The sequence below is a fragment of the Apteryx mantelli genome, chromosome 18 (assembly GCF_036417845.1).
Source record: "Apteryx mantelli isolate bAptMan1 chromosome 18, bAptMan1.hap1, whole genome shotgun sequence".
Lineage (NCBI taxonomy): Eukaryota > Metazoa > Chordata > Aves > Apterygiformes > Apterygidae > Apteryx > Apteryx mantelli.
The window spans coordinates 6,090,608-6,103,472 of NC_089995.1; the positions used below are offsets into that span (position 1 = coordinate 6,090,608).

At 45.2% G+C, this 12,865-nt stretch overlaps 1 protein-coding gene across 1 annotated transcript in view; it reads right to left on the reverse strand.

Annotated features, from left to right (window-relative positions):
• The window catches only part of ARHGAP40 (Rho GTPase activating protein 40), a 39,621-nt gene extending 37,482 nt beyond the window's left edge, over positions 1-2,139 (reverse strand). Inside the window, exon 1 of the mRNA XM_067307822.1 lies at positions 2,109-2,139. The gene's annotated coding sequence lies outside the window, so the exon portion shown is untranslated. The remainder of the gene's footprint in view (positions 1-2,108) is intronic.
• Positions 2,140-12,865: the final 10,726 nt, after the last annotated feature.

Consider the following 12,865-nt stretch of genomic DNA (forward strand, 5'->3'; position numbering starts at 1 on the left):
TAAAGCCTTGAATTCTCCCAACTGACCTTGCAGCTCTGTGCTTGCTCAGATCTCTTCCCGGCCTGGAAACATCCGGCAGCTTCTCGCCTGCTTTACGCTGGCCAAGAGCACATAGGAAGCCCTAAGTGAACAAACTCTCAAACTCTTGGATGAGGGCTATCCTTCCTCTCCTGCTAGGCAGAGGAAATAACTGCATCTAAATACAGCTGTTACCTTTATCTACTTTTACCCTTCTTAAGCACAGGCTGGAGTGAGTCCAGGATTCTGGAGTATTTGACCAAAACAGCTGTATCTCAAATCAGCTGCAGGGATGTATATGCTGCAGCCTCATGTCTACCTTCCGCTACGAGGCATGCAAGGATTTCCTTCCACTGTGTGAGCCCTGCCGTGTGCAAATATTAACATTGTTTGAGCTTCACCTTGACCGAGAAAAACAACTTTCATCAGCAGAGTTGTATTTATTTGTTGCCTAAAGAGGATATCCTTCCAGTTCCATTATATATCCACCACCTGCTATGGACCTAGCAAGACTTACGGACTACTGTTGGCTCAAGAGCTTCTTCCATTACCTTGCCCTGCACTACAGAGGGGCTTGACAAAGAGCAGGTAGCTTCTTCACAGCTCTGTGTATAACCTTCCCTCCTGCTCATAAAATTTATTCTTAATTAATAGAACCCAGTGACAAAGTAAGATTTTGGGTTTAAGTTGCATGAGCTTAGCCAGCAGCATGTTTTAATTACATATCATAGCTAGCCTCCTTCCCCACCACTGAAAGATGGCTTACTAGTTTGTATACGTGCTAAAAGGTTACCCTATACTGTGTAGTCACGTAAGGGAGCTAACTACCCGCTGCTTGGGAATGCCCAGACGTGGGGATTTTCCTTTGCCTTAGGTCAAGGGACAACAAACTAACAGACACTGAAGAAACCCAACTCTTATTTTCCCTGACCCCCTTCTCGGGGCTTAACGGAGGCACCAAGTCAGCATTGCTCTGCAGCAACCTCACAGCCTTGCACACAACTCATCCAAGCAAAGCATGCACACTGCAGACACCAACATCACGAGCAGGCATGAATGTACCCTACGGCATGATTAAGAGGTCCACAAATCGGACACCTCACATTTAGGGCGCATGCCATGTGTATATGCAGTCCTGTTTTTCTCTAGGATTCAAATGGCACCTTCAAGACAAGAAACACTGCCTTCACTTCCAGTGACAGTCGCTTGGTTAGGGTAGTCAGGAAGGAGATCAAGAGGGAGAAGCGAGAGTTCAGGGCCAGACAGAATACTCCATAGCACGCATACAGAGACACTGTGAGATCTGGGGTCCGAAGACTTTCCAGCACAACAGCAGTTAACTTGGCAGCAGCAGGGAAAAAGCTTGCTCAGTTGACAGCAGCTGAACGGCAGCCGCCACCAGCAAGCCAGCCTTATGCACAGACTTCAGAGCTGTCTCGTGAAGTTGTCTTTCTTCCCCAGATCAGCAGTGCTACAGAACAGCCCTCCAAATGCTCCGGCACCCCACTGTGCAGACTCCCCTTCTTCTTTTGAAGGCTCTCCACATCCAACACAGGGTACGCCCTGTGGAGGATCATCAAGGACTGAAGGTTAAGGAAAAAGACATTTGTGTAACTGTCCTACCACCTCCTCCAGGAAACAGGCATTTAAGTGACACAGGCCTCAAATAATTCAGAAACCAAGGTCTTTCTCAAGGCAAGGAGCTGCAGAGCTGGTAAAGCCTCTCACGCAAGGGGATGAAGAGTACACCAGGTTTGTGCCATTACAAGAAACGGCAAAACAGGACTAAATGATAAACAAAATCAACAAAACGGAATTCATACACTAAAAACGTGCTCACGGCTCAGCCAAGTTGTTTACTGAAATGCTGAGGTCTCAACTGTGTGATGCATTCAGCATCACTTCCTAGGTTCAGGCTCCACCACATGCTGGGAGCGTGCATGTTCACATGGACATCTCACAGGACGTAAGCCACAAGATCCAGTTCTAGGAGCCAGGGACATGGCAAGTTATCACAGACAGGTAGCACTTCATATTATAAAAAACTAAGTGGATAACTCTCAAACAATTAAGTTAATATTAACGCTTACCAGGCATTCTACAAGAAGACTCAAGGATCCCCAGAACTTCTCCCTCTAAACCTTTGAAAGGATGCGAAAGAGAGACATCAGAGTGCTGCCTGTCTTAAAAGGCCTGGAAGTTTGTACAGAGTGGCTGCCCCCTTATTTTTCCGCATGATAACAAAGTTCCCCTCCTACATAGCCAGCCCAGGATTTAATGAAAAAGACCCCCATTTTTACAAGAGAGCGCCAAATTTCGCACACTGCTCAACGGTCCCAGCACAAGCGGCTTGGGGGTTGGAGTACGCTATGCAGATGGAAATAATTAGTTAGGAGGGGAAGAAGTCCTGCACACATGGAGCAACATTTCACTCCAACTGAAGCCTCCCACCACCGACACATTCCAGGCTCTTGGAGTAATCTGCTTTGGGGAATATGCTTGCAGCTACATCAGCTTTTGTGTTTCTTTCTCCAAATTTCTTTGCAATCACAGAACATACTCCCCTACAAGCTGACCTAACGGGAAAAGGATCATCTTACCAAGCAGCAACAAATACCAGAAAGTATTATAAACAACTGAATCTAAAAATCTATTTACAGATCTAACTTCTCAAGCAACAGGCTCTAATTTCAGACAGGCTTTTCACTAAGGAACACACCTGGAGGGACTTGTCCACATAACTAACAGCGTGGCTATGAATGACTTCATCTAAAGTCTGTGGTATAAAATAATGAATAAACGATACAGGCTATACTTGATATTTAGATGGCTTTCTTAAGTAATCATTTTCTTGCTTATATTAAATATCTTATTGCCAAACAGAACTTAAGCACTGCCAGGCAGGAGTGTAACTTGAGGCTAATTTACTACTTAAGAAGTCAAGTGCCTTATAAACTCAAAACTGTGTTTCTTAGAAAGGATCATCATCAACATTACAGAAGTGAATACGACCGATTGATTAGAAATATCTAATCAAGGGCATCCTTTCACGTCAGCTGCATAAAGACTATCTCATATAACATGTTCAGGACAAAAAATAACTCCAGCAGGTCTCAATCAAGAAACTGTGCCACAGGGATTTTACATTTGCAGCAGGAAGGCTCAAGCACCGTATCACAACGAAGACATTTTTATGGCTCCAACTGAAAGCACTTAAACTGCCGAGAGTAGAAGCACACGGGCTATAACATCCCCAATAAAGCAAGAGGTTTTGCCAAATTGAGCGCCCCAAAGACATACAGAGCTAAAATACACTGTATACTTGGTCATGCTTTCTAGCCTCCAGGTTTTGAAGGAAAGATACTATGAGCTGGAAAATAACATGGCATTTTTCCCTCTTACAGCATCAAAAAAAAAAAAAAGATAAATAAAAAAATGTCTTGCTCAGCCTGAGCGTTGTTGGCGCTGCACCCCCTTGGGGCACGAGAAACGACGAGCCAAGTCTTGCACGTTATTTTTCTGCGTGCAGCTGAACCCATGAACCCCAACTCCTCTTTACTAAAAACAGATGTTGGACCAGTTAAATCATCCCACGACTCCTCCGGGAGGAGGATGTAAAAACCACGGCACACCACGCAGCAGCCAGCTGTTACCAGAAGAGGCCCTGCTGACAAGTTCAATATCGCAACATGCTGCAATACCTTATCCCCAGTTTCTCTGACACATTGCCTTTTGGACATGTTTATCACTTCATTCCATCAAAACACATTAGGTCACTTGAGTTTATATTGAAGTAGAGCTTAGACTTTTTTTTATCAGTTTCTTCCAGAATTTTGAGCTCAGAGGAAGGGGGGGGGGGGGGGGGGAAGAGTTTTCCAACCTACAGTTCTTCCCAGCAGAGTCTTAAGGATATAAGCCATCCCCACCCCTGTAACATGCCTGCAAAATAAATGCTTTATGGGCAAAGCGGGGGGGGAGATCAAGTGATGTGCAAAAGGTCATAAAACATCTGTGGCACAGTTAGGTATATAGGAATACAGGCTTCCATTTCCCAGGAGGCTTGATCTCAGGCAAAAGAAAATATTAAGCTACAGCTGAAAGAAGAAACCTTCAATCAGAAAAAAAATACCACTAATACTGTGCTCCAGACTCCTCAGCCCAGGTTTTGGTATCAAACTTTTTCAGCTAAGGAAACAACATACTTGCTGCAGTATAGACAGGCCCCGGGGTGGGGGCTGCTAGGTGAGTATGAGACATGACTGCCTTGCCCCAGGTGAACAGCACACCTTGCGGGTGAATTAAATCCAACACTACAGAAAAGCCTTCATTTTAGAAGAAGCTTCTATCTGCAATCACTTCAAACAAACCATTGCATTGGAAGAAGCTTTATGACAATGTACAAGTCTGGAAGCCCTAATACTCTGTTGATGCTCGGAAAACAGCTTTTGCATTAGCAAAAGGAATACAAAAGCAAAGGGAAATTAAAGTGCAAGTTCACTGATGCTATTCAGGCGTTTGCAGACTACAAGGAAGCTGCAAGGTCATGCTACATTCGTGCTGCGGATTCCAAGTACGCAGCAAAGCAAGGCATCACAGCTGGCTTTAGAGATAAACTCAAGGAAAGAGAGTTTTTAGCTTAATATATGGCACACAGAGGGAGGATTAAAAAGCACCAATTTTTTGTTTTAATAAAAGAAATGGAGGTGAACCACAACATCATGCTCTTTCAAGTTCTCCAGGGATCAAACCGAGCCCCCGTGTCTGTAGGTGTGGGCCCATCCTCCAGGTCAGGTTCACACACACCAACCTTCTGCAAGAAGCGGGGATCCAGAGCAGAGCCAGAGTGGCCCCGTCATACTTCCTTTGGCAGAACCTGCACAGAAAAGCTTTATCCTTAACAGTCAAATATTTAGTCATGAAGTATTTCCCATAGCCCAGGGACAGGAAAGCAAGGTGATGCTCTCAGCATAGCTGTGGTCCTGGGGAACTCGGCATGAGCTACTCAAACCTCAAACCAGGTTTCTCAAGCAGGTTTTGCAAGCTGGCACTGGCCTCCCCGCTATTACAGGGACACTGCAAGCAGTAGCCAGCCCAGGCACGTTAAAGCTATTCCCAGTGTATTTACACAAGCTAAAAATTGCCCTAAACATATACCTAGGTATCACCAGGGTTTAAAACATCACCATTCAATACATGAAGCAGTTATAACCCTGTAGACCTTTAGATAGTTTACCGATCCTCCGCAGTTTGTTTACTTCTTCATAAAGAAGATTACAGCAAAGCATATTTTACGTGAATTATGGCGGCTTGGCAACTGCCAAAAGCCATTAGGGTTTCTTAGTGACCTAAGATTAACAGCGAGCCCAACACGAGCCGGCAGCCCCAAACAAGCGAGACCCTGCGGAGTCAGGAGCCGTCCCCCGCGATTCCTCTGCCAGGTTAAGTCCTTGCTGAGGTGTTTTTAAGAGCAGGTGAACTACATGGAAAAGAGAAAGCCCCGAGAGCAGCAACGAGCGCTCTTCTGCCGGCCCCGGGAGGGCAGCTCGGGATGCCAGCGGCGGCTCCAGCTGCAGCACCCGCCCTGCTGCCCAGCGGGGCGCGGGCGGCCGAGGTGCGCAGCGGAAGCGGGAGCGCAGCCCCGGGCGCTCCAGCACGGCCCGCGCCAGCAGCGCCGCGCTTCGGGGTGGCGCCTGCAGCCCCCCAACGCCGCCGAGCACGAGCCCACCCGAGCAGGCGAGGCGCGCGGCCAGCAGCGCCCAGCCCGCCACGAGGGCAGCGAAGGGCAGGGGACGCGCTGCGGGGGCGGCCGCCCCTCGCCCCTCGCCCCCCCCGCGGCCGCGCCCCGCCCCGCCCCGCCCCGCCCCGCGCGCTCCCGCCGCCCGCGGAGCTGGGGGGCGCAGGCAGCCCGCGCCGCGCCCGCAGGAGGCGGCCGAGCCCCCCGGTACCTGCGGTCCCCGCGGCGCGCAGACACGCGGAGGCCGCTCCGGGGCGGGAGGAGAGGGAGGAGAGGAAGGAAGGAAGGAAGGAGGGAGGGAGGGAGACCACCCGCCGCCGCCGCCGCCGCCCCCCCGGGGCCGCCCCGCCGAAGGGCGCCCGCCGCCGCCGCCGCCTACCTGCGCGGGAGCCCGCGGCGGCTCCTCGGCGGCGCCGCTCGCCGGGGAGGCGGGACGGGGCCGCACCGGGGCAGGGGCCGCCCGCGCCCTGCCCGCCCCCACGGGGCCGGGCGGAGCTGAGCTGAGCTGAGCTCGCCTCGCCGCCCCGCTGCTGCCGCTGCTGCCCCCCGGGCGCGGCTCCGTGCGCCGCAAGCCGCCTCCCGCGTTAAAAATAGCTGCGCCTGGGGCCAGCGGGAGCCACCTTAAATATTGACCGTGGCCGGCTCCCCGCGGCTCCCCGCACCTGCCGGGCGCCCTCGCCGCTGCCGGCGCCGCGCTGATTCACCTGGGTGAAGGGCTGGAAAAGGCGAGAAATAGCCCAGCCCGGAGGTCGCCCTTTGGGGACAGGGCAGGATGGTGATTGCCTCGGCAAATAGCTGAGAAATGGCAAATATGTATTTTTTTTCTAAATAAAGGACGTGCAGAAATAAAGGGACAAACAAGTTTTATTTAAAAGCATACTATTTTGGACAAATATTTGGGCACGCAGACTTCAGGGGATGGGGAGGCAAACACAAGTAAACACAGAGAAGACACCCTTCATAATTAGCCCAGGCTCGTATAACTTAGTCTTCCCATGTAAGACTATGCAGACAGACTTAGTGCACGTCAGAAGCAGACAAAGATTTTCTCAAGCAGCAACGGGCTTTTTGGCATCTGACTTGCTATTGTTAGCTCCTCTTTTAAAAATCTGTTGAATGCATCAATGCAAGGAGCACATGGCCGTTCTGTTTATAGCCTGACTGCTGGATAAAACACAGCCCAAAACCTTGGCTTATCCCAGTCCCCCCAGCTTTCTTGTGGTCCCATCGACTGGTTAAACCAAGTTGTTGCTGACTGCCCTTCTGGGCTGTAATCCGGCCTTCTATCAGCTTGTCAGGTGTGCTGGCAAGGTGTATTCTGAACAGAAATGAAGAAATTGCGTTCTCAATATCTGCTAAGGGTTTAATTATTCTTGTTGATTTGAGGTAGAATTGTTTCGTTTGTTAAACCCGAGCATTTAAAAAAAAAACAAAAAAACCTCTTCCCTACTTTGAGATCTCATGTTAGAGACCAGAAAAGTGCTAACTGCAGTATGAATAAAATTATCAATGGACTGGTTTTTTTAATTTTGTTTTTTTTTTTTAAGCTCCAGAAAAAAAACATTGCAGATAGTATTGCTTTGATGTCATTTGTTTGAAATCAGAGACCGGTAGTGGTGAACAGAAAGAAAGCATCACAAGCACTGGTGTAATGTTTGGTCCTTTTAAAAGCGACTCATCCCTTCCTTGGGAGAGTAGCAGAGTACACAACCAAAAACCAGACAAGAGGCTAGTTACTGCGGTCCATTTAATACTTAGCCAGGCAATATTGTTCACGTGGAAAGTAGCTGTTGTGACCTGAGTGTGTGTCAGCTCAGTCTTGACTATATTTCCTCTTCAGAGAATCCTTAGCCTTCCTCTATCATGCTGTAATAACTGTCCCTGAATGGGATTATTGCTAATGGTCATGGAATTACCTGCTTTATTTCCGCCCTGATGTAGTTTTCTGTTTGAGCTTCATCACTCCGTTCCAGTTTTCTTACATCTCCTCCCTAGGTGGAAGCTGACAGCTCTCTAGTTTCTAGCTTCAAGGAGCCCAGGATTTTCACAACTTTTTCAGCCAGAAAAATGAAAAGCTGAGCCACGTAGATAATCAGGGAGGTTGGCAGCAGTTGAATCCTCAGGACATTAGAGATCTGGAGCAAGTGGCAGATAAAATTCCAGATGAGGGAAAAAAGCATGGTCCACAATAGCTGGTGAAGAAAATGGGGAAGAGAATTGTCATGGCAATGATGTTTTCAAAAGCAGTTAGATTTTCAGTAGGATATAAATGAAGAGAGACCACAAGTTTCTTGTTCCCTTCCCTCAGCCACCCAGCACCACTAACAATCCTTTCAGTATGAAGTGGTATATCATACCAGGGACAAGTTTAAACTCCAGTTCTTCAGGTTGCTTTGTTCAAGTCAACACTTGTATTTTTTGAAGAGCTCCATAGGAACCAGCTGGTACCCTAGCCAAGGCCAAGTTCATTCTCAGTATTATTTCTCTAGTATGTGAACAAAAAAAAGAAACTCTTACTGTGCTGACTTGGTATTGCCTTGGTGTTGTTAGCGACGTCAAAAATACATAAACTGGAGATATTACTGATTCTGTGCTACAGCCCAGCTTCAGGGTGTGCTAATCAAACAGCTGCAGTGATTTATGATACCAATCCTTAGCTATTCTAGCCTAATAAAGGTTACCACTCGAGCAAAGCTGGTGGAAGTAAATGTGGGTGAGTAGTTCAGTTGCTGCAGTTCAGAAATGTGAGCAATGTAAATGAGCAGGCAGGACTGTGAACCATGACAGTGGAGGCACAGACCCAGCTTTCCCTTCTGACCCCTTATTGCAAAGGAATATACAGTTAAGGCATAGGGGAGGAGAAGACACATGAGACACTAATCCCTTCCACTACTTCAAATATATCTTCTGGGATTTGTATGAAGCCTAAGAGGATTGAGACTGGAAAGTTTGCAGAGACTTCTAGCTTAAGGTCGTATCAAGCAAGTGAAGAAATAGGTCTAATTTTTCCTTACCTACTCTATTGTAAGGAATCTGAAACAGCTTTTTAAAATATAAACTATCATTATAATCAAACCATATGCGTCAAAGGAGGGTTTCTGTACACAGTTGAGTTAAGCTCCTTACCTTAGAGAAGTAGGTAGTAATTTTCATTGTTTCAAATGCAGTTCTCAAGGATTTTTAAACAGGTATGCATATATATCACCAACATATATACAAGTACATATACATATGTATATATGAGACAGTTATTCTGTATATTTATGTAATACCTTTAACTTGCCTACAACGGAAGTCATTCCAATAAGGAAGACAGAAATAAACTCTATTAATCATTAACCAAGCAGAAACCAATCTTGCAGATTTCCCTTACCCCAAGACCTCATCTGGAGCAGGGGAGTCAAGCAGAGGTGAGAAAAAGTACGAGCTGAAGCCCAAAAGCAGCAGATATGCAAAGAGATGGTCTGGTCGTGCTACTCACCATCATGGTGTTACAGAGGACACTTTTCTCCAGGTGGGAGGATCTTATCTGCTGGCTCCAAGACCAGTTGTCAGAGATTGCAGCAAAAAGACTTTGCTTTTGACTTTTTGCTTTGGAACTCAAATAAGCAGGTTTGGGCCTCAGTTTTCCCACAGATCCACTTGGTTGCATCTCCTCTTGAATTTCTGTACTGGATGTCTCATTCTGGTTTTCTTCCTCTGTTGGTTCATCCTCACATTTAGTATCTGAATCAGACTCATCAGAAGATTGTTTCTTTGTTTCTTTTGCACAGGCCAGCTGTGCTGGAAATAATTTTAAAAAGAATGTGTAAAATATCTGTATGTGACTGAAGTGAAAATGAAAAGCCACAGGAATATTAGCATAAAGAAGCTGCATTTAAAGTATTGCTCTGCTAGGAAAGACGAGCCAGAGAGGCAAGCATATCTATGCCATGAACATTGTAGCAGAGATTTCTATTTCAAACTTGTTCACATCACAAGTTAGACGCTACTTTCTCAATCTAGCTGCAAGCCTTGAATGTTCAACCTGGGATCTAGGAGCTGAACAAGGTTCTTCTAAATCCTTCTCACCTGGAATAAAGGATTTCTCAAGCCCAGCTAGACATTCAGAATAAAAGGTCTGTATGTTTGATTGTAACCAATTACAGTTTAATCAGTAATTTTGTTAAAGGAGGAGTTGAAATAAATACCAGCTTTTTCACCTGCACCTGCTGTAAGGTGGCATAAAATAAGCAGGTATGGGTGAATTAGGAAGAAGTCTAAAAAAACAAACACTTTTATTTTGCTCTGGAGACTGACTGAGAAACACTCTAATGCCTTAATCCTACAAATGTACTAACATATCAAAATTTGTGAATGTACCTAGCCCTATTGATTAAAACAGAAATTAGAGCATTTGTATAAATCCTTGGAGGCCTAGTGATAATAACAGTCATCCTAGGGCCAGAAACTGTGAGGGTAAATGCAGTTCAAATAACCTGCAAGTCTCACTCAAGGCATCAAGATACGCTAGAGTTACTCCGTCTAGGCAAAAGCTGGCACCCAGTCTAAGTGTAAATACGTAGCAGAGCTATCCCGTACTTGTACAAAACACATATATCCTTTTATTCTGCTCTCCACACACCAGAAGCAAGCCATTCCTATGCTGCTCAGCGTAGTTTGTACCACCGTCACTCTTACAACCTGCACTTCTTAATTCCTATGCTGTTATCCACGAGACCGCACTTGAGCGTGTGGGGCACAGAATATTTCACTGCTGCAGTGAGCAGAGGCCGTTTTGAGCATCAGCTGTATGTTAAGGCTGGAAAATGGGAGCTGAAAGTCAAAATGCAATGTGCACACGCATGCAGGGCAGAAAGGAGGGAGGCGCGCAAGCCTCTGTCGTGGCAAGTACCTTATGTTCCACTGCTGGCTGGCTGTCCAAAGGAATCATCTGCTGTTGCTACTTCTATGGGATCTATTATAGGACTGGATACCACAATATTAAGTAAAACCAGACTGTACCAAACAGAACTAAAAACTTTTTGTTGTTGAATTTTGTTCTTATTTCCTGCAGCTGTTCTGCAAAGGCAGAATCACTGCTTTTGAATTTGAGATTGATTCCTCAGCTGTGGTTGCTTATGCTCCAGGATTACAGCAAACTAGCAATGCTTTATCCCTGTGAGTACATCAACAAGCCTATTATTAGCCTAAACCAAAGCCTGTACTAGTCACTGACATGTTAGAAACAACTATCAGTGGTGGATCAGAAAGAGATGGAAAATACAAATAAATGAAAACACATGTCCCGCTCCCCTCAGAAGTTTTCTATCAGCCACAGCATTGATACAAGAATCCCTTAACAGTTTCACAGGTGACCCCCACAAAGGAGAAATACAGGTGAACTATAATGCCAGAGTCTGAAAATTTACAACGTCAGAGATTATGTTTGTTTTCTGGGGGATCTGGGGGGGAAGAGAAGTTGCAAAAATGATTTGTCTTTTGCCTTTCTTACATTAAATTTCCTCTGAGAAAAAGGCAGAGGGTAAGGAAGAACAGCTAGCAACAATCTATCTTCTTATAAATATTTTTAAAAGAAAGACATAATAATTTGAGTTTGATTTTTCCATATGCTACCAACAGCACTAAAAAAAACCCCTTTAGTTTCCATCTACAACAAGTGGCATCAGGCTAAAAATAGCTAGTAGAATGCTAATACATAAAGCCTTTATGCAAAAGCACTTATCCAGTCAACTGCAGAACCTACCTTCGTTAAGTAAAAGCTGTAGCCAGATAATCATTAAGATCAACAGTAGTGCAAATGGCAAGCAAAGCCAGAAGAAAAGAAGAGGAAAGGTCAAATCATTCACCAAAGGGACCAGAGGATACTTCATTGCCCGTTTCAGGTTACGCTAAGTTTAAAACAGCTTGCTTGCTCTGCTCTGCTACCTACCTTTTAATAACTCTTATTGCATCAGTGCGTTTGTCACAAGAAGACCGCTGACATTCTCGGCATAGTTAGCAAAAGGCACAGCCCCGTGCTACGCAGGGAGGCAGTAAAAAGGATTAAGTATAGCATAAGAAGGAGAACTGAGAAAACATCTGATTGTCCCTCCTTCAGCTGGTAATTAAAGGATAAACAGAAATTAGGAAGCCCTCAAGGCTTATGTTGAAACAGTAGTAAAAGGTACTTTTATATCTTTAGATATAGGATAGATAACCAAGCGCTTTTACCCCTGCCTTGAAACTAAGTAGCCAAGGTAACTTTTGAGAAATCAATAAAACAGAGTCAGCCCTGCAGAGATGTTTAAAAAGGATGACTTCTAGCTAGTTAAAAACTACTTCTGTAAGGCTCTCTCCTTTGACATGGGTCATAGGTATGCCTCATATTAACACGTACTCTGTTTTTAACCTTCTTTGGAAACTTGAATCTTTTAATGAATCCATTAGGAAAATAAGCTTTCACATGTTAATTCCCTATTTCCCTCCCCTCCAAGAAAGGCATGTAAGCACGTTTCATAACATACGTGTTTGTAAATCTATTTCTTAATAATAAGGGAGTTTGGTAGTAACCAAAGTAGGAACAGATATGTGACTTGGGTAATTTGGTATTGATCATTTTTGCAAGAGTGGACAAACCAGTTAACCTCTGTGCATGTTTCTCCTTCAGTAAAATAAAACCATTATGTACCATTTACCTCGCAGGGAGAGTTGTTTGGCTAAATTAATTGTTTGTATAGCTCTTAGGAAACCTTAGATGAGAGGGTCTGTATGAGCGCACATTATGAATGATTGCATGCATTGAATGTTCTTGTTTGGTGCTTATGTTTGTTTTTATGTAGTAACAGCCCCTTGAAATGAGCCGTTTAATCCCAAGACCTAAATGAACTTTGCAAATTCTTATTAATTTACACTAACAACACCATTGTGTGATAAAAGAAAGCTATTATGCCTACTTTGTGCATTGGGTAAACAAATGAGAAAAGCCATTAATGACCTGAGTTTCAAGGGTGCTAAATATTTGCAGTCCCCATTTCCCACAGTGGAAGTTGTAGGTACTTGGCATTTCTGAAAGTCAGATTATTAGTGGTTTGTCTACTAATATAACAACAAGAATGACAGAAGGGAACAACG